Genomic DNA, 23,614 nt, shown 5'->3' with positions numbered 1-23,614 from the left:
AGCCCACTCACCTGATGAGGCATCTGGCCAGCCTTCAACCAACATTCTTAGCAGCTTTAACATGAATTTCCTTCTGTTCTAATGACCTACACAGATTACTTTTTCCTGATTACCACAACTATCTCCCCTTTTCTGATGCACTCTCATGGTCCGCACACCCACCATTAACACGGCTGACATTTTAGGGCCCAAAAAGATCCTCCCATACTTTTCAGGATTGGCCTAATCACCAAGCAGGGCTGATATGCTCTGAGGCCTGGTGCAAACCTCTCCTGTCTGTCCTGACAGCCTCTTCTGCTTCCCTGGGTTCTACAAAGAGAATTGCAGCAGGCTCTGATAGGATCAGCCATCATGTGGAGAAACATAGAGAACAGACAATAAACATATGAAATCACATGCGATATAAGTTAAAAGGACAGACGTGACCCAGGGATGCTTTGTTACATAGGATGGTCGAGGGAGACCAATCTGATGAGTATAAAATTGTTTGCTACATCCCAGGCCAAGCATGTGCTGTAGCCATTCAGCCCTGCTGGCAATTCTAGAGAAGGAGCCGAGTCTCGGGGCCACTGCACATGCTGCTTCCTCTGCTGGCCGTGCACCACGCCACTCTGAGAAGGATCTGAGTTCACATAACTGCAGGCAAATACCTCAGTCTATTGCCTTATGGATGCTTCAAGAAGACAGAGGTTCCTGAGAAAGAAGAAACAGCAGAAGCTAGAATAGTATCAGTTTAATACTGTTTTCTGAGTTCAGGTTACCCAACACTACAATTCAAGAAGATAGATGAAATCTAAATAAGATATTTGAGGCCACACACCTTTAATCCCAGCACTCCTGAGGCAGAGGTGGGCAGATTTTTGTGAGTTTGAGGCCAGCTGAGTCTATCAAAATCTGAGCCACCCAGGACTACAATGTAAAAACCATTCTCCAAAAAAATAAATGATAGATAGATAGATAGATAGATAGACAGATAGATGATAGATAGATAATGATAGATGGATAGATAGATAGATAGATGGATGATAGATAGATGGATGATAGATAAATGATAGATAAATAGATAAGTGATAGATGGATAGACAGATAGATGGAGACAGATGATAGATGAATAGATAAATGATAAGTGGATGATAGATAATAGATAAAAATAGATGATAGATTGATAGATAATAGGTGATAGAGATAGATAGATAGATTGATTGATTGATAGAAGAATGGATAGATAGATAGACAGACAGATAGATAGATAAGAAGCTTGAGACTGCCCAGATTCAAGATGGTCGAGGAGAAGTTCTCGATGACATTTACAGCCTTCTGGTGTTGGCTGAAGCCTTTATATCAGCAGAAGCAAGCTCCATCCCACAGAATCTGCTCAGGACCTGTTGGGGAGACAGAAAGGTCCACAGATGGATTGCATGGCTGAATTCTTGGGCTGTGGCAGAGGGCAAAAGAATGTGGGAGCCCAGGGAGGAGGAGGCCAGTGAGCTTCAAGTTTTCATTAGAAAAACAGATATTGGTCTTGGAATGACTACAGCATATTGAGAGGGACAAACAAATGCTCAAGAAGAAGCCTCTTATGATCTGAATTTCACACAACTGTATCTCACTGGGCAGGAGAAGTGACATGCCTACTGAGGAGCCAGGCTAGCTTTGGGGAAAGGGTATATTCTGTCAGGCATTGTGTAGCAAAGTACAAGAAGAGCGTCAGGGTGGGGTGCAGGGAAATAGTTCCTGAGATGAGGCTGGCCGGGGTGCTCACCATCCCTGAAAAACACCAAGAAGCAACAACCAGACTCCAATCTGGTTCCCTGCTGAGAACATGCCTGGAATTTCACCTGGCCTGCTCGTCACACCCAGTGGCAGGATTCCAGACCCTAGGCTGCAAACAAACTTCTCAACTCTCCACCCACAAATTGTTCTCAAAGTAATTTCTGAAGCCTGGGGGCCAGTGGGTTCTGCCTGGAGTTCCCAAGTCAAGATGAACACTACATTGCTCAGTTCCAGCCCATGGCAGGGCATGTCCCAAGGCTGTGAACATCAGGTTTCCGGAAGGAGATGCTAGTGCAGCCCCAGACAGGAGCGCACTGCGCTGGCTTGGTGCCATCCCTCTAAACCTTGCATCTGGCAGGCAAGCAGTGGGGACAGGAAGCTGGGCAGGTAAGAACTGGCCAGGGAATAAGTGCCATCCTTATCTACTTCACTGCTCTACTGCCTCTCACCAGCAACCCCACATCCGCCCCCAGCTGGGGCTCTTTTCCTCCTTAGTCCCCCAGCAGTCCCTGCTGAGCCTGTCACATCAAAGGTTGGTTGGAGAGGTCTAAGGAGGGAGCCATGTCTTTTTTCATCTGCCATGCAGCAGGAGCTACACACACACACACACACACACACACACACACACACACACACACACACGGCTGGAGCCAGGGAGCAAAGGATGAACAAGCTCAGCCTTCAGGGGAACAGCTGGTGTCCAGTGTGGGCGTGGCCTGACCCACTTCAGAAAAGGAAGGCTTGTCTAAGTGGCAACAGGACTGCTTGCTTAACTTACGCTTAAAGTTAAAAACCAAACATTTCATTTGAATCTGGGGAAACTAAGGGGGTTGTGCTGTTTTTGTCTGTGGTCCCTCTTGGCAGGCTCGCCTCACTCTCGCTGCCCCTCCCAAACACATGTACTGCGTCACTGCTCTACTGCCTCTCTCCAGCTTTCCCCGCCAGCTCGTGGTCCCCACCAGAGGGGCTGGACTGACCAGGTGTGCTTATCCCTCTGTCTCTGTTTTAGTTGGGCCTTCATGTGTCCCGGGAACAAGCAGAGGGTCACCCCAGCTTTACCTCAGCATTTGCCTTACACTGTTAAGGAAGGGAGTAGGACCACAGGCTCAGTGACCTGAGAACGTCAGTTTCCTAGGAAACAGGGGAAGACAGATGAGGGTAGACAAGAGGCACAGCCCCTGTCCTCGCTGTCAGTACCGTCCCCTTTCATGGCCCAAGGCCTGGAGCACGAGCACACTGCGCAAATTCTACAGAAAACAGGAAGCATGGTGAGTCAGACACCCCTGTGAGGACATTCTGAGCAGCTCAGTGAACCGATATTTGAGGATGAAGCTTTGCCTAACAAATAAGTAAGGCGTTCTACCGAAGAGCTCTTGCGGTGAGATGCGGGTACCTGGGAGGCATGCGCAAATTCTTCTGACCTCTTTGGAAACTGCCTGTGTAGGTGTTAAAAAAAACAAGAGTATTTGCACTCACCTTGCTGAGCCTTAGGCAGCAAGGAACGCTCAGCTGCCAGAGATGGAGGTTAGTGTGGAGTCTCACCTAACTCCACTGTCACACTCACCCAAATCCTTTCCCTGTTTGAAAAGGGAAAGGATCCACCCTAAGCAGCCCTTGGCCCTTGGAAGGCATCCGGTCCTGTTTAAGCAGGAAGAGGAAGGGCATGGGTGTGGGGGCAGGCACAGAAACCGTGTATCTTCTTGTGGCCTAGAACTCAAACGTTTCTCCTTGAAAAACACATTTTACATATTTTGGGTAGAGGCAGCCAAGCCTGATCGAGCTGCCAGGCCTATTTCAGATCTTCCTCCTACTTCCGAAAAAAAAAAAAAAAAATACAAGACAAGATTTTCAGAGACACTTCTTCCCTGGTCATGGAAGACAACAGAGAACCTCCAGGAGAGCCTGGAGCTGGCTTTTAGGGCCTTGCTGCCTTCCAGAGCGCCAGGCGCAGGGTCCAGCCAGCTCACCCACTCACATGTGCTGTTCAAAGAATTCTAATGGGGCTCCTGAGGCATTTAAGGATTTGTTTACATGCCATTAACTTACTCCTCAGAGCAGCTGTAGGGCAGAAAGCTTTCAGGGTGACATTTGGGGAGTGGCAGCCTGAGAGGGTGATCAACCAGAAATAAAGATGAAGAGCCTTTGAGACGACAGCGTGAAGTAATTGGAACAAGCACCAGCTCTTCAGCCGGCTCAGGAAACATCTACAGTTCTTCACTGACTAGGTAATTAATATTTCAGAGACCGGCCAGCCTCAGTCATTACCACGAGATTTTTCTAGCAAACTTTGTAATAAATAGCAGGCCACGGGCTGCTCAGAGTGGGCATCCTTTCCCTTTCCAAACAGAACCCCATTTGCGTGAGTGTGATAGTGCCACTCTCCAGTGAGGTGAAACTCCACACCAACTTCCATATCTGGCAGTTAAGTGCTTCTTGTTGCCTAAGGCTCAGCAGGGTGAGTAAACAGTCTTGTTTTTAGCACCTACACACAATCCAAATCACCTTAAAATAGGTTTCTGCAACAGAGAGAAAGAGAGAGAGAAAGAGAGAGAGAGAAAGACTTTGTTTTTGTTTTTTTTTTTTTTAATTTCAGTCATGAGAACAAGCTTTCATGTCTGGAGTTGCATTCCTGATCAGGGAGTTGGCATTAAACACGTCAGATTTGCTTGGCTGGTTTCCATCAGAATCCTGCACTCTTTACAGTGAGCCATGCTTTGAGAGGTAGAGAGTGGAGCCAGACTGACTGTTCACCCGGTGGCCTTCGGTTGCGACCTGTGACAGTGGCATGCGCTGCAGCCCATGGCCTTACACTAACCCTGAGCTTGGAAGGAGGATCTCAGTCACAAATTCAGATAGTTGGAAGCATGGGAGAACCTTAGAGAAATGAGTTTTCTTTGGGGTTTTACAGGTAGTTGCTTACTTTTCACAGTATCCAGTGACTACCCATGAGGCCCTGTCCACGAGGTGATGAGCCCTGTGTGTGAGCTTGGCTAAGGGTGGTGCTTTTAACGCACCTCCATGAATCACAGTGTCACACTTGAGAGTGCGAGGCAGGAGGATCTTGAGTTCTGGGATAGTCTAGGCTAAAAATGGAGGCTGTCTTAAACAAGAACCCCAACCTAAAACAAAACCCTGCGTTTATTTCTTTTGCTCTTTTTGAATTAACCCTGCCATGTTGCAGTGTGGAAAATGAAGGGTGTATAATTTATAAATAAAATTTTGATAAGCAATCACACAGAAGAAAAGTAAAAGGCACATGACAGTATACATGTGATCTAAGGCAAATGTTAGCGCGTAGATAAACACTTACTCTGCAATACCTTCTGCCCCTCGAATTTAGATGATCGTTTTGGAGCTTGATTTTAAAGTAAACTCACGGTAACTCATCCCTAGAGAGACTTACATGACATTGTTGTTGTTTCTTCTAAAGTTCAGAGCCGAACTTTTCTAAATCTTTCCCCTGGTCTAAGCTGCTGAGAGTGTCACATGGCTCTGCTTGGCGGAGAACTGCAATACTTCACACTTCACTTGAAAGCCATGAAAGCGTGCTCCAGGTCATTAGCGGAGAATTTTAAGGAGCTGTTTGCTGCTTTGGATAGTGGGATTAAGGGAAAAATTCATTGACAGTGTATGTTCTTATGGACATACGCTTTTTAAAAAATGCCCTGAAGCATGTAGAAGCATTACTGAACATTCTTGATGGATGGTACATGGTCACTGGTCCACAAATGGCCTTTTGCCTTTACATCACTCTCAAGTAATAATGAACACTATGAGACCAACACCCATCCCCGAGCTAGACTGTTAGCATCATTTTACCTCCCTACCTCCAGGAAAGGCAGCAGCCTCTATTCTGTCCTAACCTGTCTCTCACATCAGCCCTCTCTCCAACAATGGTGCAATAGAACACTAAGATTGGAGGTGAAGACACAACTTCTTCACAAAGCTTTTGCCTAGCTAGTAAGAGAATCTAACTTCAATTCACTGATCACACACAAAAAGCCACCATGGTGACACTCACCTGTAATCCCAGCACCAAGGAGGTCAACACTGAGCCACAAAGCCAAACATAGCTGCAAGGGAATCAGGGAAATACACAGTGGCCATTGAGCTCTACTGTATCTTGCTGATGTCCTGACACCAAGCTAGGCCGTAAGGCTAGTCTCAAATGGGTAGCTACAAGACACAGTGCCATAAGCCTTCCCATGAAATTACAAAAAGCAAGCGACAACATTGCAAAGGGGAGGGGGTGCAAAGAAACGTCCGTAACTCATAGATTAGTCCTGTTTCCTGAACTCAAGGTCTTATTCCAGGACACACACACCCTTATTATTTAGGATCAAATCACGGGTAACTTCTTCTCAGCTAGATACCCAAGTTTCCAAAGACAAATCACAGAATTTGTTCAAATTTTAATGGCCACTGTTGTTTGTTACCCCTCTATCCATACTTGCTGATGGCATTTCTTCAGCCTGGAAAAATACAGCACTACCTTTAGTGAATTGTTTTCAGGAACAGTTGGAGGAAGTCATTTGGGTTCACGCTCAGGCATAGTTTATTCACAACGCACTGTGAAGTCATCCCTTACCACTTAGCCCCAAACTCACCCCTGTCTGACCGCATTGACATCTCTGCTGTTCCTGATTTTAAGGTGTGTCAGTTTGCTTAAGCCTGAACTACATGTCCCAGAATTCCTCCTGGGCTGTCAATCTGGGTGCCGGTCTTTAGAGAATAGGATTTGAGATTTGGAATGCAGCAATGAAGAAGCTGTTACAATGCAGGGCAGGTCACAGCCGGGTTCTACAGCAGCTTGCATGGGTTGCTGCTGATCTGTGGTTGCTCTGTGGATGTGGGCAGCTGCTGCCAGATTTCCCGATCTGCATCCTGAGCCCAGGTCACAGTGCTCTGCAAAGAATGCCACCCGCAGTTCTCCTGTGTGGTTGAGGGTGAGGCACAGGGACCGGGTGGGTTCTAAGGTGTCCATCTAGGTTCCCATTTGACTTCACAGGGTCCAGTTTTCTCTCTAGTTCTCCTGCTGCATATTGAGCTTTGCTTCCAGACTACCGGGCCTGCTGGTCTACCAGGACTTTGGATCTGTCACTCAAGGCAGAGGCACTCTTCCATTGGTTTCCCACCACAGCTTCTAAACACGCCACCTTCCATAGCACTCACAATGTTGCCCCCTGAATGCTCTCTCCTGTGCCCGTTCTCACCTCTTCACCTTTGCCTTGACTTTCTCTCTGCCAAGACACTCCCCTATTAGATAAGTGCAAGATCAAACACCCTTGTCCTCTCTTCAAGTGTTCACTTTCTCAAAGACTGCCTAATCAAAGTATTTGAAACCCAGACCGCTTGGTTCCAGGCATTTTGGATAAGGGACACTCAACCACTTTCGTGGGTCTAATGCAACCACAGCAACCACCGCTGCTGTGAGTTCATGACTGCCGTGACCCTGTCATGTCCAGAAGACACTGTTTCTCTCTGGTCCTCCCTGACCTCCAGCTCTTAAAATCTTTCCATCCTTCTTCAGAGATGGTCCCTGAGCTGTGGGAGGGGACACAGATGTCATGTCTGTGGCTGAGTACTCTACTCACACTTACTCTCTGCACTTTGATCAGTTGTGAGTTGCCAATATGCATTATCCAGTGTCCCCCACATGAAAACACTTTTGCAAGGAGGCCTGAGAGTGGCAGCAATCTCTGGGTAGAGAGATGTAAGTTTAGAGGGAAGTTTGATATTATGTTTAGTAAAATAATAGTTACAGCATGGTCTGGTGCTTTGTATTTAATGAATTGCTTGCCCCCCCCCCCCACCAGATTCTTACTGTTCTGTAAGCAGACCCTCAAGTGTACCAAGTAATGCTGTGTAACCTTGCCTCCAGCTTATCCCTGATTGGCTAATAAGGTTGTCTACACCTGGGCAGGGCAGAAGAGAGGTAGGTAGAGCTAAGGTTCTATAGCTTGGGGGCCAGGAGGATCATGGGAGGGGGAAGAGACAAAGGAAGAGAGAGACAGGAGAGGAGAAGAAGAGGCAGAGAGTGACACACACAAAAAAAAAAAAACCCATATGGCTGGGAGGAGTTAGCTTTGAGGATCAGCCATGGAGAGAAGCCCAGGTGAAAAGCATGTGCAAGTATTTATGGGAGTTATGGATAGGAAGTAGCCCAGACAGAAATAATAAAGCAAGTGGCCTGGGATGTGGAGCTGAGAGATAACAAAGTAGCTAATCTACTTTGGGTCTAATCTGCCCCAGCCTCAGAGTTTAAGGCATATTAACAATCTAAACATCTCTCTTTTATTGAAACAATAGAGATTTAAATAACAACCACAGTAATAATCTATGGATTAATAGTAAATGTCAGTTTTCTACAACAAATAGTAGTAGGTCCATCTTGAGGTCTTTGAACCCCCCAACCACACACCTTTGAAGGAATGAGTTTTAAGCCTGAGTTTCCTCCTGTGAGATGGTTCTTAAACCCAACCAGAAAGCAGTTGCTTACATGTATGACACTCGGCACCAGTGCACCATGACACATGTTGGTCATACCTATCATTGTGGCTCACAGGGTTCACAGCTGGGTAAGACTGTTTGCTGATGACCTGGTTTGCTGATGACTTTTCCCTCACAGCAGCTTACATAACACTGTCTACTATGATGAAATCTTGCTAGCAGAGAAGAAACTTCCTGGTCAGCACCAACTTGATTTCTTCATATTCTATGACCAAAGTATGTGGTGTCTTTAGCAACAGGCATTTACCATCAAGTTGTGGTGAGCAAACAGGAGCAATGGAAATAGTCTGTATTGTTTGGGGGCCTCTGACCAACAACTCAACAAGGAGAGGCGTGGCACTCCTAGTGCCAATCTTCTTGCTTGGTAATCTAGGGCTTCATGGAGGAGCTCTATTCCCTGTGTAAGGGAACTTCCGTTCAACTCTCTGTATGAATAGAAGTCCCACTTTTTTCAGAGCATCTACACTGATTTCCATAGTGGCTGCACCTGTTTATAGTCCATCAGCAGTGTATAGAGTTCCACTTCCTCACCATTTCCTGTCATTTTTTTAAGTCTTTACAATTTTTTTATAATTCCTTTTTTTTTTTATAAATAATTCCTTTTATTTTTCAAGTACATTGGCGTTTTTGCCTGCATGTATGTCTGTGTGAAGCTTGTAGATTCCCTGGAACTGACAGATAGTTGTGAGCTGCCGTGTGGGTGCTGGGAATTGAACTCAGGACCTCTGGAAGAGCAGCCAGTATTCTTAACCTCTGAGCCATCTCTCTCCAGCCCTGTCATTAGTTTTCTTATCCACATCAATTCTGATTATAGTGAGAGTCATGTCAAAGCAGTTTTAAATTTGCATTTCAGTGATGGCTTAAGATGCTAGATAGTTTTTCAAATATTTACTGGCTGCTTGTATTTCTTCCTTTGAGAACTGCTTATTCAATTTGTAGCTCATTTAGACTGGGTGATTTGCTTTGGAGGGCAGTATTTTTATTTTTTGAGTGCTTTATAAAATGTAGGAATTAATTTCATAAGATGTTCGGCTGGCATAGATGTTCTTCCTTTCGATAAACTGCCTCCTCGCCCTTCTGATTGTTTCCTATTCCATGCAGAAGGTTTTTATTCCTAAGTTTCATTTGTTAGTTCTTGGTTTTATTTATTATGCTGTTTCATCCTTTTAAAATGTCCTTCCCTCTGCCTAGATGTTGAATTGTTTTACCTGTGTTTTCTTCTGGAAGTTTTAGCATTTCAAGCCTTATTTTAAGATCAGTGATCCATTTTAAACTAACGTCTGTGTGAGGTAAAAGATATGGATTTAGTTCCATCCAGTTTTCCCAACACAATCTGTTGGAGGTGGTGGACAGGGCTGTGTCATGGGATGGACAATCTGTTGGAGGTGGTGGACAGGGCTGTGTCATGGGATGGACAATCTGTTGGAGGTGGTGGACAGGGCTGTGTCATGGGATGGACAATCTGTTGGAGGTGGTGGACAGGGCTGTGTCATGGGATGGAGGGCAGGGCAGCTCTGTGGTCATTTTCCCCTCCGAGAACGCAGGTCTCTGTCTGTCTTCCTCCTCCCTCAATGCATTGCCTGGATTGGATCTGATTTGATTTTCATGTGTCCTAGGCATTAAACAGCGTTGACCACCAAGCCAGGCATTAAGCTAGGATGGACAGAGGACTGCCATCTGCTCTGCTTCTGACTGATAAAAGAACAACATCACCAACAAGGTGTCTCTTAGCCCATTGCCAGGGCTGTTAATATATTCTTTTTTTCTCTTAAAGCTAGTATCTATTTCCCAGCAAATTAATTATTGGTATATAGAAAAGCTACTGATTTTTATACATTGATTTTCTGTCTTGCTACTTTCTTGAAAATGTTTAATCAGGTCTAAGAGTTTTCTTATGAAGCCTTCAGGGTCTTTTAAATATAGGATCATGTTGTTTTCAAATAGGGGTGATTTGGTTTCTTCCCTTCGTATTTAGATCCCTTTTATTTCTTTCTCTTACTATTCTAGTTAATACCCCAACTACTGCACTGAGTGTGTCTCATTCCTGAAGAAAGGAAACACTTTCAGTTTCCTCTTAATATAATGTCAGCTAGAGCTTTGTCTATACCTGCTTATAATTTTGAGATATACTCTTTCCATTCCTTACCGGCTTCTTCGGGGCTTTTATTAAATGTCATTAAGATCTTTTCTGAAACTATTGAGATGATCATGTGATTTCTGTCCTCAAGTCTATTTCTGTGCTGTATTACACTTATTGATTTACATATTTTGAACCATCTGTGCTTCTCTGAAATGAAAACTACTTGGCTGTAGCATAATTTTTCTTAATGCCTTCTTGAATTTAGTTTTCAAGAATTTTATTGAGAATTTTTGTGTATGTTTATCAAGGAAATTGAACAATAGTTTTATTTGTTGTGTCCTTTTCTGGTTTTGGGATCAGGAGAATGCTTGGCCATGTCCTTTCCTTTTTACTTTATGTAACAGTGTGAGTAGTTTTCTTTAAAGGTTTAATAGCATTTGACAACAGCTCTATCTGGTCCTGGGTTACTCTTTGTTGGGAGACTTTTTGTTCCTGTCTCAATCTTGTTGCTTGTTAATTAATGGGCCCACTGAAGTTGTTAATATCCTAATTTAATTTTGTTTGGTCACATGCATCTAGATTTTCTATGTTTTTGAAATATGTTTTCAAAATGCTCCCTAGTGATCCTCTGGATTTTATTAGAATCTGCTGTAATCTCTTTTTTTCCTTATGCAATTTTATTAGTTTGGATTGCCTTTCTTTTCATTGGGGGTCTGTTGGTCCTCTTTCTTTTTTCAAATAACTTTTTGTTATTAATTATTTTCTGCCCTGGCTTAATTTTTGTAAAATATTTTATTATTTTATGTCTATGGGTGTTTTGCCTAAATCTATATCTGTGCACCAAGACTAGATGAGGACATTGGATCCCTTGGGACTGAAGTTATAGATGTTTGTGGGCCACCATGTGGGTGCTAGGACTCAAACTTGAGTCCTCAGGAAGAGCAACTAGTACTCTTAACCACTGAGCCATCTCTCCAGCCTCTCTGCTCTGCTCTTTATTATTTTTGCTGCCTACTTTTGTGTTTGAGACCTTGAGGTGTATCATTAGAGTATTCAAGTCACACTACCATCATATCAGGATCCACATGAGCTTTCATGCCGTTAATGCTTGTTTCATGAAATTGTGTGTCCCAACATTATATATATTTTATACATATAACAAATTGTACACACACACACACACATATTAGTTACATTTTCCTGAAAGATTGTTTTAACACAAGGTGGTAAGTGTCTTTCTGTGATTTATACTGGTATTGAGCCTGTACTGAGCCTATATGGGACAGGTGCTCAATGTCTGTCAGAACTGTGTCCTCTTTGTGTGTCAGAGTACCCTTTTGCCCACACCTAGCTTTGTGGTCTGAGGGTTAGGCAGGTTATACCATTGTAGTGGGTTGGGTAAGAATGGCCCCACAGCCTCATATATTTGAATGCTTAGCTATCAGGGAGCACTGCACACCTTGAGAAGGATTAGGAGGTATGGCCTTGTTGGAATAGGTGTGGTCTTATTGGAAGAAGTATACACTGAGATGAACTCTGAGGTTTCAAAAGTCCAAGCCAGGCCTGGTGGCTCTCTCTTCCTGTTGGCTGTGGATCAGGATGTAGCTCTCAGCTACTTCTCCAGCACCATGTCTGCCTGCATGCCCCCATGTTTCCTGCCATGACAAATAATAGACGAAACCTCTGACACTGTAAGCCAGCCCCCAATTAAATAAGAGTTGCCATGGTCATGATGGTGTCTCTTCAGAGAAACTGATCAGTGATTAAGACACCCACTATCCCGAGACTCCCCAGATCATAAATTTGTGGCTAATGTGCCACATGGAGTGAGGCATCTTCCAGTATATTGGGCTGGGGAAGTGGCCACAGCCCTGGAATCTGTGTAGGTGGAAGACCTGTTCTGTAATTCCCAAGCCTGCTGAGTGGTGAAACCCCTGCTACAGAGATGCATTTATGGCTGCTGATGACTCATTCCCCTGGCGCTTCAAAGCTCAGACTGCAGAGCAGTGAATGGCTGCTTGGTGCTTCGTTTTATTCCTCAGGTTTGGTACTGTGAGACTCCAGTTATTCACTGCTGAGGAGTCTGATTCCTTCCCAGTGCGCCTCACTGCCTAAACAGCCTCCTGCTGCCTGCGTTTTTCACCTTTTAGGCACCTGTAAGCCCCACCTCCCCATTCTACACAACTGTCGAGGGCCTCTCAGCCTGGGGCTCTGGCACACTGAGTTCAGCCCCCCTGACTTGTGGTTGTTCCCTATTATCTGGTCCCCCTGTGGCTCACTCTTACACAATGCTTTCTCTTTGAAAATGCTGCCTGGCTACTCTGCTTTGAGTCATACAGAGAGGTAATATAGGATTGTTCTTCGCTTACATGTGAAGGAATTACAATCTCACCAAAACCTGCGGCCTGCTTCTCCTCACCCTGCCAGGGAACTGCATGGTTGGGCCTGTGTTTGGTGTGGCATGGCTTACTTTTCAGTGTGTACTATAGGTTTACAATTCAGCTGTTCTATCATTAACTTTCAATTTCTAAAGCGCTTCCCTTCTTCCCCCTTCAGGTAGTCTTTTCTATTTTTATTTATTTTTAATTCTTAACTTCTTTGTTAGCTCACACGGTGGCAGCTTGTCTACAACCTTATGTGGAATCTCTTATTAATAACTGCTTGTGTAGTTTTGGTATATTTACCTTCTATTCCACTATCTCTATAAGCTACTACTGGTGGTTGAAGCTTCTCTGGGGGTCTCCTACCTGGACACTTGTAATAGTAACAGCTTAATTTATTAAGTTTATTAGTTAATAAATAATTACTATTAACAGCTAATAGTAATAGCTTAATTTGTCTTTTTTGATAGTTTTTCTTTTCCTATTGTGTTGGCTACAATCCCTAGTACAATCTTGTTCTCACAATGTCTTCAGCACTGTGGCTCTAAGCAAGCTCCATCCCCAGCTGTTAGTTTTTCAGATGGGGCCTCTCTATAGCCTACTGGCTTTGGGCTTCCAGCCCCCACTTCACACGTGTTGGGATTACAAAGTGTCCGCCATGCCTGGCAATGTCTTTTAATGTAAGTAGTCCATGTCCTTTGACCTCCTGCTCACCGAGACTATATATTGCCTTCCTACCCAGTCTCAAGAGATTTTGCTTATATTCAGGACACATTGCAGTTAAAGAGAACGTTCTTCACCACTGAATCTAAGCAACTTCTTTTAAAATTCTCCTTGTGATGGGGCTGGGAGATAGCTTGTTGGGCATGAGGATGTTGGTTCAATCCTCAGTGCGCATGTGAAAAAAAGTGGGTGTGTTAGAGTGTGATTGTGATGCCAGCATGAGGGAAGCAGAGGCTGGAAGGGCCTTTGCAATTTGCTGCTCACCTAAAAGAATCAGTAAACTTCAGTTTCAGTGTGGAGAGTCACTGAGGATGACACAGGAGCCTACACATACATTCAGACACACATTTGCTCACACACACCAGCACACACACGGGCACAGACACACATTTGCTCTCACACACCAGCACACACACGGGCACAGACACACATTTGCTCTCACACACCAGCACACACACGGGCACAGACACACATTTGCTCTCACACACCAGCACACACACAGGCACAGACGCACTGTTCTCTCCGAATATAATGGGCTGTTTGTGCTTTCAGCAAGATCACCCTTTCCTCAGGTACTGGATCCTTGCTCTTCCTCTTCTCTCTGGCCCTGCAATCATCCTTCCTTTCTTCCCCTTATCAGCAAGTTTTTCCTGTTCTAAAGGGCATTAACTTGAAAAATAAAACTCTCTATTCCGGTTCCCTGCTTCCTTTTACAGCAAAGCATCTCAGAAGGACCACCCACATTTGCTCATTTTCACCCGCTGATCCCAAATTATTCTCTCGCGTACTATTCTAATTAGGCCATTGTCCCTAAAATTCCATTGAAAGTGCCCTTGCCATGGATAATAACCAATGCATTGTCAAAGAAGTACAATGGCTCCCATCCTTAATCCTATTAATAATATCTCAGCAGTAACAGAGGATAGAGTTGTCCTCTGGGCCCACGTGTAAAGGGTGTAAATGCCTGGGTGGGCTTTTTTCATTTATATTTTTCAAACCAGTAAGGCATTTGGCTAACGTGATACAAGGAAGTGCTGTCTAACTAACTAGAGGATCCTTCTGTTATGGGGGGGGCTTTCCTGCTAGTTTAAAAGGTTATAGTGGAATATAGTGTGTGGGTGGGGTGTAACAGAATTGAAGCAGCAGCTGTTGGTTTGCAAAGGAGGCCAACACAGTTCCCTTCGATGAGGTTCAGTATGAAAGGGCTCAAAGCCATGATTGGGGCTTGAGGTGGGAGGAAGAACAACAACAACAATAATAATATCATTTTGGGAGATCTAAACTCAATGGGGCCTTAAAGGGATGGAGTGGCTTCCCTTTAAAATCTGAAGAGATGCTTCATCAGAGGATGAGAGATGTGAAGATAAAGAGGACATGAGGAGGATGGGAATGGGGCGAGGCAAGGAGCCTCTTCAGTGCACGTGCCCCTGTGCCCCTGCACCTCCACTCAGGAATCTCTGGCCAATCTTGTGTGCCCACTTTCTCCCTGGGGTACCCAAGCCTGTTGTGCACTGGACTAGACCGAGGGGAGGGGAGCTTAGCTGGGCACTGGTTATTGAGTGAAGGTGGGGGAAAAAAACTCATAAGGGCAAACAAAGAGCAAAAAGCCTGATAACTGTCAGGATAATAAGTTCTCACTGGGGTTGATAGTTGGGGAGCTGACTTTATGGCACCACATGGGGAGCAGAGAGGTAGCCAACTCCCACAGTCCTCATGTTTGAGGTGTTCGGGGTTGACGTTCCTTCAACCTTTCCTCAGTAACCCTGGGCTGTTACGGTCCCATAAAAGGTCTGACATATTATAAACTTTTGGGGTAGCAGGAAGTTCGACATCACATGAATTAGCACAGCATAGGGTATTTAAGGGGATGGAGGAGCCGGGTCTCGTAACTAAGAGATGTCAAGTCATTGTACTGTCTGCTTCTCCAAGCTCTCTGTCCCAGAAAGAGCTGCAGAGGGTTGTGTTGTCCTGACTCAGGATGTGGTATCTGGCCTAAATGTGCTAGCTAAATGGGGCTGGATTAGCACTGCAGTGTATATCTGTTTTGCAAATAATGTGGATGGTGCTCTCTCTCCAGCTTACTAGATCCTACTTACAGTGAGGGCACTGAGTCTTCCAATGCTGACATCAGCACTTTGATTTCCACCTATCTCTTTTTACACATTGCATAAAACTACTTCTGATTTTAATTGAAACTACACAAAGACTGTTTTGCCATTTGAAATCTCAGAGAATGGAAATTTTGTGTTAACTCCATTTCCAGACTTGGACAGTCTTTCTAGTAACTTTGTGCTAGGCAGAAGGAAAACAAAAACAAAGAGAAGACGAAGTCTTTAGGAAGTCTCTCCTCTACCTGCTGAGTAAATACAGTTTGGCAACTAAGAAAACGAGAGAGAACTTCAGCCTGCAAAAGGTAGAATCTATACTTTTTCTTACTTCTGCTGTAAAGAAAAAAAAAAGTCCTTAATATAAATACAAGAAATCTCCAAAGGTAGACAGGTGGAGGAAAACCTTATGTCTTACTTTTCTACTGCAGTTGTGATGGCTAATGAAATTGTTTGATGCTAGACGTCCATCTTAGTACCTAATAGCCGTTTATCTCTCACTGAAGTTCCTGGAAGAAAAGTTCTGCTCCTTGACTGCCACCCAAAAAAACATGCAGCTGTCACCATCTACTTGTTATGACAGACTAGCTGCTTTTTAGGCTTCTGTAACCTCCCTCTGCAGACATCCAAGGACTATTTTAAGGTTGCCGGGACTACCTAATCTTGGTGGAGCAGAACGGCTCCTGGCTAGCTTGTGTAGGTAGTCACATGCAGAGAAATGCACTGGCAGGCAATCTCTGTATTATGCAAACATCAGAAGATACACAAGCCTGGACTGTGTATGATACTGCACCTTGACTATGCTGTTTGCCATATGTGAGGTCTGTTACTGATGGCTAAGTCATTTGGTCTATACTGGTGGTAAAATTCTGGCTTACAACTAGGCACCTTCCCCCCCCCCCCCCCGCAACCTCAGGGAATTTCAGGACACTGGATAGTGCAGAGATCACAACACTGTTACTTCAGTAGTTAGAAAGAAAAAGTCGGATATGCTTGGAAACATTGCTAATTGATTGTGGAACTGTGATAAGAAATTTGGGGCTAGAGAGTTGGCTCAGCAGTCTAGAACACGTGCTGCTTTCACAGATGGCATGGGATCAGCTCCCAGCACCCACGGGGTTAACAATGGTCAGCTGTGATAACACACTGTACCAAACTCACAGTATAAAGCTGAAGCTGTGGAAATGTAAAAATCTCCAACATATATGTTCAAAGGAAAAGGCAGATTGAAAAATTAATGAGCTAAGTACCATTTTAAATTAGAGGGAAAGAAAAAAGTGGTTAGTATATCAGAAGAACTATGAAGGTGACAAAAAAGGGCTCAAGGTGATAGAAATGAAAAGAACATAGCTGCAGATATTGGAAATAAAACTACAGGACAAGAACTTCAGGCTAAGAAATTTGAATACTCATGATGTGGAAAAATTCTGGAAAGTCTGGCTTAAGAATGAAAATCTGAACACTCTTATAATCATAAGCAAGACTGAATCAGTAATCCAGAAGCAATTTTCCTACAGAGAGAATTTCAGGTGGCAATAGAAAGCTAGTGAATCCCATTATATATTTCAGGGAACAAAAAAAATATCCCAATCATAAACAAATTATTCCAGAGTGATAAAGGGCAAACAGTTGTTGGCTCATGGCATGGGCCTGAGGGCAGATACAATGAAACAGCATCCAGAGTATTCTGGAAGACCAGCTCACTGAGTTTACTGCCTAGTTACATAACAAAAACAGTGATTCTACAGAAAGAGTATGAACATAGTGGTGACAGATCACTTCCCGAGCATGCAAACCACCCTGGGCTCAAACTCCAGACTGGAAAAGAAAAAGAAATAAAAGAGAAACATTTAAGCTTATTCTCTCACTCACAATCAATAAAATTAAAACCACTATGAAATCTCATATTCACCGAATTAGCAAATATGAAGCCAGGAAATAACGACCCCCCTCGTGCCCCTGAGGGGAGAGCACGTGTGTACGTATTCCGGGAACCTGCTTGGCGTCCCAGTTTTCTACAGCACGGTAATCCCACTGCCGTGCTTCACAGCAGCAGACGCCTCCAACAACGCAGTCAATAGGATAGATATATGAATGACAACATATTTATAATGAAACACCATCTGTGAGGAGCAACAACGCGGCTAAATCCATCAACACACATTTTTAAAAACAGCAAATGAAATGATTTTTAAAGATAATTTTCAGAAGTCAACAGTCACTACTGTGTTAAGGCGGTAAAAACTACAAGGGAAGACATGAACAAACCACTCAGAACTGACACCCACTTTAGGCACTGGCAGCGTCAACCTGGGGGCTATATGCTTATGTTTTCATATATTTTCAAAGGTTTTATTTACGTGTGTGTGTGTATGTGTGTGTGTGTGTCCACAGAGGCCAGAAGAGGGTGCTGAATCCCCTGGAACTGGAGTCAGGCAGTTGTGAGCTGTCCATCATGGGTGCTGGGAACTAACTGATCAGGTCCTCTGTAAGAGCAGGAAGACTTTCAAGACCGGGTCCTTTCCAGCCCTGGCACGCATTTTCATATATGCTATAAAATAAAATTATTTTGAATAGTACCGTTAGGTTACCACTGAAACACCACGTCTCTACCACGGGACTTTCAAATGCTATCCTATGTAGACATGAAGTCTGCAGATGTGATGGAGAGCCTTGAGCTTATGGATTATACAATAGTCTGTGATGCCATCACCAGTGCCTTTAAGAGAAAAAGAATGGACGAAAATGACATCACTGTGTTATGCAAAAAAAAAAAAAAAAAAAAAAAAAGGACCAAAACACCACCACCACCAAAAAACAAAACAAAACAAACAAACAAACTGCCAAGGAGGTAGACAGGCCTGCAGTCTCAGCACCCAGGAAGCACAAACAAATATGTTGAAAGCCAGGGTGGGTTAAATTTCAGCCTACATAGGAAGTTACACAATAAATTTGGCCTACATAGGAAGAACCTGTCCCAACAACCCAAAAAGCCCAGGGTGAGCAAAGGTTGATTTTATACATGAGGTGAAGAGTGGCTGAGAACGGGTGGGGAGCTGCTAGCCCTGGAAGCCAGTACTGGCATCTTCCCTAATTCTCTGCAGGGAGTGTGGATTCAGAGGAAAATAGGCTCTCCTCTCTTGGCTTCAGTTTGTAATTTGTTCCGGCAGGTTCAGGAAGCTAATACCCATGGTTTAGAATGGGTAAGAGCTGTCAACGGACTTCTAAGGAGGCCCAGCAGAACCCAGACGTGTGTGGGTGTATCAGTGGCACAGCAGTGCTCAGCAGCCTTAACGCAGCGCAGAGTTGGCACAGTGGTGGGGGCTGGGCTTTGCCAGATAGGCATGCTGATGGAGAACACCAGCATGGCACTATACCCAGCTTGCTCAGGTATTTAGCAGGTTAAAGAAGCAAGTGAAAGATGACTGCAAGAGGTGGAGAGGAAGTAAGGAAATCAATGAATGAGCAAGGTACACTCGCAGCAGGAAATATGAGCTGAAAAACTTGAGCGGCAGTTGGGTAAAACGGTCTAGAAGGTGAAGTGTAAAGTAAGAACACAGGGACAGGGACTACCCAGGTCTAGAGAATCATACTGTGGTTAAGATGCTCTTTGGGATCTTAAGGTCACAGAGCCTCCTTTCCAGTTCTGAGAGACCGGGAAGCACTGCAACATGATTTAAGCTGAGGCAATGAAATTACTTCAGAAAGCAGTGTAAAATGTTCAGAATGCCCGGATGCTTACATGGCCAGGCAGCCTAAGACTTCTGGTTACCTAACATGCTGATATTTAAGGTACGCTCCAAAGGAAAGGCTCTACACAGCTCCTGTCAATGGGTACTCCTGGCTGTCAAGTTTGAAAGCACACAAACCGCCGGCGGAACCTGTTAAAATGCAGATTCTCAAATATAAAACTCATACCATGAACCTTTAAGCGAGGGAACTCCAAAAGATATATGGAAGGTTGGATTATTTAAAAAGGTTTCATAGACACGTCAAAAGTAAATCCGTATGGGAAAACACAAATTAAGAATCCCCGGCACAAAATAATTAAAGTTGGTCTTTGAAAGACAAAATAAAAATACAGTAACAGGCTTATTTTTAGAATTAGAACCACAATGGCACCGCTACACAGCCCCATACAGCTCCAATTCCAAATTCTGACCATGCTGCCTATTGACAAAGATGTAAAGAAACTGGGCTCTCATACACTGTTGGTATACAACCACTATGGCAGCTCCTCAAGTTAAACTATCACTACCGTATAACCCAGCTGTTCAACTAGTTGTTTTCCTTTAAAATATAAAAAAAAAAACCTTATGGGTGTGCATGTGCCCACATGTGTATGCATATTGTCCACTCGAGACAGCATAGGGCATTGGATCACTAGAAGAGGAGCTAGATGGCTGGCACAGATACCGGAAACTAAAGTGTTTTTAAACACTGAGCCACCTCTCCAGCCCTGCTTTTGTGTGTGTGATGGGAAGGTGATGTCCTTAACTGAGACTAGCCTTTAACTTAAACCCTGATCCTCTTGCCTCTACCTCTCAAGTGATGGAATGACAGGAATGCACCATGCCCAGGTATTTTCTGTTACAGTATTCCACAATTTTTTTGTTTGAGACAGGATCTCACCATGACGTAGTTAGGGTTTGTTCACTTATCATCATGGAAGGAAGTCAGGACAGGAACTCAAGCAGGGTAGGAACCTGGAGGCAGGAGCTGATGCAGACGCCATGGAGGGGTGCTGCTGACTGGCTTGCTCACTCTGCTGTCTTACAGAACCCAGAAAAACCAGCCATGGGGTGGTACTACCTACAATGGGCTGGACCCTCCCCCATCATTCACTAATTTAGCCCCATTTTATCCACGCATTTTCTCAGGTTGAGGCTAATGACACTAGCTTGTGTCAAGCTGACATAAAAATGCCCAGCACACTGGCTGATCTTGAACTCACTATGTAGTGCAGGCTGGCCTTAGATTCAGCAATATTTACCTACCTCTGTCTCTTGAATGTGGAGTCTAAAAGTGTGTGCCAGGAATTAACACTTTTTAGTCATTTTTGTTTTATTCCCCTTTGAAATAGGGTTTCATTATGTAGTTAGCCTTTCTTCAAACTCACAATCCTCCTGCCTCAGGCTTCCAAGCACTGAGATTGTAGGTGTGTACCACTGTGTCCAGCTTAAGGACTTGTGAATGTTTATAAACTGTTACTAGCCCAAAGCTCCAAGCAGCTTATTCATCAGAGGAGGAATATATAAACAAATTGTGGTGATTCACACACAGAACACTCAGAAACTACTCAGTGACAATAGTTGCTAGAGTGGGTAGGTCAGAGGGGTTGGGTCTCATTTTCTAGATTGTGGTGAGCTTCAACAGATGTATGTCAATATTAAATTGTATACTCCAGACATGTGTAACTCAACTCTCCCTGAATAAAACAAGCTTAAAGAATCCAACCACTGGGGCTGGACAGATGGCTCAGTGGTTAAGACCCCTGTCTGTTCTTCAAAGGACCCAGGTTCAATTTCCAGCCCCCACATGGCAGTTCACAACTGTCTATAGCTCCAGTTCCAAGAGATATGACACCTTCACAGTAATGCATAAAATTAAATAATATATATATTTTTAAATGCCCAACTACATTCCTTTGGTTCTAAATGACATCCCTGTCCCTCTTTTTTTAATTTAGTTTTTCAAGACAGGGTTTCTCTGTGTAGCTCTGGCTGTCCTGGAACTTAATCTGTTGACCAGAACTAGAAACTCACAGAGATCCACCTGCCTTTGGATCCCAAGTGTTGGCACTACCACCATGGTCTAAAGCCATTCTTATTCAAGCAAACTCAAACAACTTGCAATGAAAGAGACTCATAAAGGGGGAAGAAATAGAGCAATAGCAATATGGCTGCTCTGGCAAGAGATCACATCCAAAGACCTTCCAGGTCAGTGTGATTCAGCTGGAATACAGACATGCCTTTAATCCCAGCACTTAGGAGTCAGAGGCATGAAGGTCTCTGAGTTCTGTTCAGGCCGTTGAGTCAGTGAATTGAGAGGCAGTGCAGTACAGTTGAGTTTGTGCCAGTTCGGTTTGCAGAATTCAGAGGCACTTTTTTACTTCTACAGAGACAGGTTGCAGAGAAAACAAGCCAGACACAGGTAAGGGCAGAATGAGCCAGAAAATGAGGAGGAGCCAGATTAGAACAGATTGCTAGAGTCACTTTGAGGCCAAGCAGATCAATTTAGTGAAAAATTGAGAGAAGCCAGATTGAATCAGTCAGTTTGGAGTTTGAGCCAGAACAGCCAAGTTGAACCAGCCAGCCAGAGCTCAGAAAGAGCTAGAACGGGTGAGCTTATTCAGCAGTAATTCTCAAGAGCTGAAAATATTACAGTCCTCCAAGAGGACAATTACCTCAGGCAAACAGAAGTTATTTTTACACATGACTTTTTTTTTTTTTAACTGTGATCAGTTTAATTCAACTAGTATTTCCCACTGAGGAGTTGACTCTACAAACACTTGATACTGACCAGTGGTTATGTCACCACAACCACTAATATAAAACAGTGCAAATCTGTGGTTACAAGTGCTGTACTGCAGCAGCTATCAGTGTGGCAGATAAACATATCTTTTCTATTTCTAAAACAGATTTTCTTGACAATTACACATAATCAGAGAAAGATAATTAGAAAGTATAGTCTAATTTCCAAACATAGTAAGCAATATTTGTAGATGATACATGTTAAATAGCAGAACAATTTATATATTAAGAGTTCAAGGTTTGAAAACCTACCAACTTCTATTAATATCAGTAGGTAAAAAATCCACACGTGATGTTTATATATAACAGCAATAAACAGTTACAACTGAATTAAAAATATAATCTAATGTAACTGTGTAAACAGCATGAAAACTCTTGAGGCTAATTATAAACTTAAATCTTTATGTGGAAAATTATAAAACTTTATTGGAAAGCATGAAATATGTAAATGCAGAAACATACCATATTTATACATACAAAACTGTCATTATAAATGTGACAATTCTCCATAAATTAATTGATCTATGAATTCAATGCAATTCTTCACAAATGAAACCTCACAAAGGTCTTTAGGAACTTGACAAGATGATCCTAAAATGTATACACAACTTTACCATAGCCAAAACTACCATGGAAAACTAAAAAACAGAAGAAGATAGTTACATACCATTGAAATGAACAAACTTGTATGACAAAATCCAGTGAAAATACAAGCCATAGATGGGGAGAAGAAAACTGCAAAGATGTAAATTCCAAGGGGACAACATGATGCAGGGAACTGCTTACATCCACAGGAAAACATTCTCCCAAAAGAAAATTCTGCTGAGGGTATGAAAAGGGAATACAGAAGGAGAAACAAGGCAGCTGGTGACTATGACTACAGGGGAGGGTGGCCAGCCTCAGCAGCAGCCAGCAGATTTAAAAACAAAGACAGTACTTCAACTCAGACTGGCGATGAATAACCAAGCATCAAGTATTGGTAAGAATATTCATTTTTTAGTTCCATGTACTAACTGTATCTCATCAGGGAAAAGGCTCTTTTTGTAACATTGTCTTTTACAAATCTGGTGTATATAAAGCAACTCTTCTCTAATGATTTTATACATTCACCTATTTCTGGAAATGTTCCATAAATACTTATAATTATGCCCCAAACATAAAATACCATGTAATGCCACCATTACCTTTTATAGACTGAACTTAAATCTTTTACAAAAATTAATAATGAGTCTGTTTCTAAATAGCTCTTTGCAGCCTATCTTCTGGGAAGCTAAAGCTTTTATTGCTTTTGTTCTAGAAATTGTCTCTGTAATGTTCACTAAAAGGCACTGGGGTGGCGAGGTAACAGAAGCACTTTCTAAATTTACTCTAATTTCAATAGACTACTATCTTTTAATTTCATTAACCTTACCAATATCTACCACCAACAGAAAAACAAACACACCCAAATACCCATGATTGGTTCAGGGAAAAACTGAAAACACTACAATGGGAGATGTTTACACATTT

General features: G+C 43.3%; 1 non-coding gene across 1 annotated transcript; it reads right to left on the bottom strand.

Moving 5' to 3' along the window:
* Positions 1-9,886: 9,886 nt before the first annotated feature.
* On the bottom strand, positions 9,887-10,029 carry LOC132651550 (small nucleolar RNA SNORA48). Its single transcript, XR_009589160.1, has one exon. It is a non-coding gene; the product is annotated as a small nucleolar RNA SNORA48 (small nucleolar RNA).
* Between the last annotated feature and the right edge of the window lie 13,585 nt (positions 10,030-23,614).

This window comes from Meriones unguiculatus, chromosome 1 (assembly GCF_030254825.1).
Source record: "Meriones unguiculatus strain TT.TT164.6M chromosome 1, Bangor_MerUng_6.1, whole genome shotgun sequence".
Classification (NCBI taxonomy): Eukaryota; Metazoa; Chordata; class Mammalia; order Rodentia; family Muridae; genus Meriones; species Meriones unguiculatus.
Note: the sequence above shows the minus strand (reverse complement) of the source record. Positions and strands in the feature narration are given on the sequence as shown.